Below are 5,852 nucleotides of genomic sequence, written 5' to 3' on the forward strand. Positions count from 1 at the left end.
ATCTCTTCGGTTGAAATCATGTTGCAATTCAGATTTTTATTACCTTGGACTTGCACATGCCTTAAAATCTTGTGTGCAAACACCATATATCTCTATTCATTCATTCAGTCTGTTGCCAAATAGATTTTTCATGTCTACCGTGTGCCAGGCACTCTGATAATCATCTGACATTTGTATCAGTCAAATTAAGATCGTTAAGCAGCAGTAACAAATAACCCCAATCATAATGGTCTACAACTCTAAAGGTTTATTTTTTTTTTTTGTTCATGATACATGTCCACTTTCACTTGGTCTTAATTTCAGGAATCATATCATTTTTGGTTACACAAGCATCCCTGTCTAGGATATGCTGGTCTCAAGATGTACACAAAATTAACATACTTTTATTTTGCAAATTATCTGCACCTAACACCAACAAAATTATCTTAGAGCTTCTCTACTCCACCATTCCTTATTAATTTGTTTTCCCGTGTGGCAGGTCAGGGATAACTTTATGATCATATTACTCTGTTGACAATCTCATTGGTTTTGAGGGCCCCAAATGACAAACTGTATTTGGACAGGAATGTAACTTTCCACAGATGACGACATGTAAGTCTTAATATTTCCACTATGTACATACTTGCACAATATGTATAGTATGTGTTATATTTTCTTTGATCTTAAAACTTATAGCTATTCTCAAAATAAATAATTATATGGAAAGGGAATGGTTTAATCATTTCAGATGGAAAGTCCCCCATCCCAAACACGTAATTATTAAGCCATTCCCACTTCCATACAATGATATTGCTCTCAATTATTTGCTGAGAAATAAACGAGTAAACTAATAATGATGCTAGGGTCTTAGTCTTCCCTTCTTAATGGATGCCTCAGAAGACAGCCTCTCTAATTCCATCTCCATACCATATGTCTCTGTTGACATTAAAGTGCTTAGTTCCAAATGAGTTGGCTTCATTCAAGCATCTTAATTCAAGAGTGGATGATTAGATCTTAAGCTAAAAACCTATTAGAACGTAAGCATTTGTATTTTTGAAAGGTATTAAGGGAACATCATGGTGTGGTTGTAGATAAATCCTCCCTATCTAGTAGTGGGTTGGCAAATCTCATTTAATCTTCAAACATTACAGACCAGCTTCATGTCAACATTAAGCCCAGAACAAGAAATCAGCCCAGGGTTATCAATCCACATGCTGGATAGCGTGGTGGTTTTTATCCTCTGCTAGGAACACATTCAGAGATCCTGTCTCTGAGCCGGGGTAGACTGAGAGAACCAAGTAATGTTAAAACAAAACAAAACAAAAATACTCTGGAAGAAGTTCTGAGTTCAGAGCTAGAGCCCACCTCAGCACCTCAGTAGGACTTCCAAAGAGAATGTCACTCATTGGTGGGCTGGTGCACCTTGAGGTTTCTTAGCAGGTACCACGCCATAAAGCAACTCATGTGAACAGAGGACACATCACATCATCAGTGTTTTCAATTCCTTTGAGAAAGCACATACGGAGCTAAATAAAACCCAGTGCTAAGCTCGTTCGTGCCTTTATTTAACCACATGTGTGGTCCAAATTAATAGGATCTCTCCTTCTCCTCCCGGCCTCCAGTTAATTTGCTTTCGTCCCTATGTAATCCTGTCATCAGCAGGGCATGGGATCTTCATATGAGGAATGTGAAAATCATTTGATAACCATCTGCCTAATGTTTTGGCATATATTAGTTCAGCTTACAGGGCTATCACTAATTTGGGACTCTTCCTCAGGAGCAGACATGTCCACTGGGGAACAGGGGGAATGTAAAGTTGCAGAATTAAGATTTCCTAATTACGTTTTAACAAGTGACCTGTAGGGCTATCAACAGTGCCACTCCTGAAGAAAGAAAGACGAGATTAATTTATCGTTCTCTAATTTCAAAGACACCTGCTAGATCATGTGTTTGTTCCTTCCTCTCTTCCCTTTTCTTTTCCCTCTCTTCCTCCTTCCCTCCCTCCCTCCCTCCCTCCCTTCCTTCCTTCCTTCCTTCCTTCCTTCCTTCCTTCCTTCCTTCTCTCTCTCCTTCCTCCCGCCTTCTCTCCCTTCCTTCTTTTTTCTTTCTCTCTCTCTCTTTTTTTCTTTCTGTCTTTCTCCTTTTGTATTTTTTTGTGTGCAAAAGTGCCATGAATACAATGGATTAGTAAAGGTGAGCTCTGATTACTATTGCTTGGAGAATCCTAGGGTGCGCACCTTCAACTATATAATCCCTCAATGTTTTATGACAACTTCTTTATTGCTCATTAGAAACACAGAGAACCATAAAGCAAGAAAGAAGGAATGCTTTGTAAGAAAGAAATGTATATTCCTGCTGGAAAAAAAAAAGATTTATATGTTGAAGTATTTATGGACTTCAACATCAAAATAAGAGCAGAAATCCTGGAACAACTGATACTAATAATGCTTCTTAACTGTATCCTCCACCCCAGGAGCCTTGGATACTGTAAAGATATTAAAGATACAAATTTAAAAAGGGACTATACAGTCAGCACTTCAATGAAGTAGATCATACTTGAAAACATTAGGCTTCATGAAAATAAATTTCTTGTGTGAAAATTCAAATCAAAGCATTCAAAACTGAGACCATCCAGGGAGTGAGGGTGAGTAATGGAAGCTGTCTTACAGTGGAAATATCCCTATGAGGATGAATTTTCATATTCTAACTTAAATGAAGGACAACACATTCTTGAGTTACTTGAAGTTAATCAAATCATACAAACAAACTCTGAAATACTGTATTCCTCATGTAATTGGATCTTTGCATATCGGCTCTGTATTTGATGATACTGACAAACTATTGTGTCAACCTTTTAATCGTAAAATGGTACTATGGTTTAAATTTTTTAACAACTACTTATTTTTTTAAAGATACATAGTTTCAAAGTCCTTACCTTTTATTATTTGTGTACACACACGCGCACACACACGAGCACATATGCATACTAAGATACTTATGAATAACTGGCCAAAAGCTGATCAGTGTTAAACCTGGGTGAGGACATATCGAGGCTCAGTATACTATTCTATTTTGCTGTATATTAAAAGTGCTTCATAATAAAATTTTAAATTAAAAAAATATAAAATATATCAGGTATCCAAAGTTGTAATAAAGTATAATCTGGAAAACACTTAACCGCTAACTAGTTGAAGATTTAAAACATACCAATGTAATTGAAAAAATTATAAAGGAACTCTTTTATGTCAATTACCTGGCTATGTTTGTAGGGTCCCTTTGGGAGGCTTTCTGCTGGTGTCACCTCATTAGAATGGTAACACCTATAATGTTCACTTCAGCTGGCCCAAGCGGACCTGGATTCAGGCTGAACAGAGGCAATGTGGTGCCATGGAGCTAACTCAGCCTTGAGAATCAGAAACACCTGGACTGAAATCCCTGCTCTAAACACAGTTGTGTGACCCTCGGTCAAGTTCCAAACTTCTCTGAGCCCATGACCTCTGTGAAAATATGTTCTGCAACACCGACCTTAAAAATGTAGTTGCAGGATTACAGACCATGTCTGTGGGTTACTTAGCTGGACCATGTGAACCGTAGCTATTTTACTTGATGTTTTAGAAGAAGACATTTGAACATTTCTCATCTGAAACCTAAGAGCATCTTTGAACATGAAGTAAATAAACACTTGATAGCGGTTGCTTAAACAAAGCCCAGTGTGCTACTTAGCAAAGAAAAGGAAATCATCAACTGGACAGAGTTTGAGTAGCATGCAGGAGTGGGAAGGACAAAATCAGGACACTTGAGATGGGGTGGAGGTCTGGTTTAAGGTGGGCCTTTCAACTTAGTGCAAGGGGCAATTTAATTAGAATTGGACAAAGTTTGTTATAGCTAAAGATTAATGAACACGTGGGCGGGGCACGGTGGTGCACACCTGTAATCCCACTGTAATCCCAACAGCTTGGGAGGCTAAGGCAAGAGGATCACAAGTTCAAAGCCAGCCTCAACATAAATAAATTAATTAATTAAATAAGGTAAGGTGTTAAGCAACTCAATGAGACCCTATCTCTAAATAAAATACAAAATAGGGCTGGGGATGTGGCTCAGTGGTCAAGTACCTGGAGTTCGATCACAATTACCTCCCCCCCCCAAAAAAAAAAAAAGATTAATGGACACAGAATGGCTAAAGTTTTAAACAGTGAATCATTTTTGGAAACTATCTGTTGTCCCAAGAAGGATCGATTCATAGAAAAAGGATATATGGATTTGGAGGAAGTTCTTTATACAAACAATAGTTTTTTGGGCACGATCGACTTCCTGGGCCCCAGCGTTCAGTTTCCAGAAAAGCCAAGTCAGGTTAATGCAGTTTGAATAGTTGAGTTCTGTTGCTAAGCTGATACGCTGAGTGGATATCGGTGTTTTTTTGTTCTCATTTGTATAGGGGGCTCCACAAAAGATTTTTGTCTATTTTTATTTTGGTTTTTCAGTCCCAACATGAACTGGGATTACATAAAAATGCATTTCAACAAAATGAACTTCCTTTGTGATTCTACTTTCTGCTCGCTCATTTTCTATTATTTTTTAGCATCTCACGAATATTCCAGACTGTCTTCCTGAGAAGATGCAGTCTTACGCCAGTGGTTCTCAACCTTGCCTGAACACTGGACTTACATGGGTAGATTTTTATTTTTCAGTCCTTGGGATTGAACCCACAGGCATTTTACCACTGAGCCATATCCCGAACCATTTTAGTTTTGAGGCAGGGTTTCATCAGGTTGCTTAGGTCCTTGTTTAGTTGCTGAGACTGTCTAGTGATTTTTCTAACTCAGCCTCCTGAGTTGCTGGGATTGCAGGTGTCTGCCACCACACCCGACTCCTCACTTGGGCATATTTTTATACTCCTGAAGCCAAATTCCACCTCCAACTGAATTAAATCAGGATATTTAGAGTGGGGTGTCAGCAAGTCTAAGCTCTCTCAGGATTTTCATATATATATATATATATATATATATATGAAATATATATTAAAATATGTATATATTATATATATATTAAAATATATATTTATATATTTTTAGTTGTACGTGGACACAATATCTTTATTTCATTTTTATATGGTGCTGAAGACTGAACCCAGTGCCTCACATGTGCTAGGCAAGCACTCTACTGCTGAGCCACAACCCAGCCCCTCTCCCAGGGTTTCCAATGTGCATCTAAGTTTGAAAACTACTGCTTGAAGCATAACTGGAGGAATAAAAGCTTGACCAGGGAATTACAAGACCTTAGACACTGATAATAACTATGGGCTGCTGTATATTAGAGCCACTTTCCAATACTGTTAAGCTGTAGTATAAGTCTTAATAATGACACAAGTGTATGTGACTACATCCTAACCTTTAAGCTCTGCATTCAGATTCCATTATACATTATATACATATTATTTGTTATTATATATTATATATAATTATGTATTATTGTATTATCTTATACATTTATATTATGTATTGTATTTCTCAGGAGCTTTAAGTTTCATGATAACCATCTTTCATTATACATTCCACCAACTTCCTTTTCTTCACCAGCTAAGCACAGTTATTCCTTCATTTGACGCTGACACTGACCCAAACTGGGAGCAACTATTTCTTTAATTTGCACATGTCCCTTCCTCACCATATAAGTCTGTTACAGATGTAGTAACCTTTGCTAGAGGTTGGGGAACATTGCATAAAGATGAAAATTTAACATAGAATATTAACTACCCAACATTTATGGTGTGAAAAGTCCTTTGTCCACCTTGCTGTGTTAGCTACCATACCTACCTTTATACTCCCAGTCTGTCTCTTTTGTGGCCCTCTCTCAAGAGAAAGCAAAGCTCCTTT

This window comes from Marmota marmota, unplaced genomic scaffold, assembly GCF_001458135.2.
Source record: "Marmota marmota marmota unplaced genomic scaffold, marMar, whole genome shotgun sequence".
Taxonomy (NCBI): domain Eukaryota; kingdom Metazoa; phylum Chordata; class Mammalia; order Rodentia; family Sciuridae; genus Marmota; species Marmota marmota.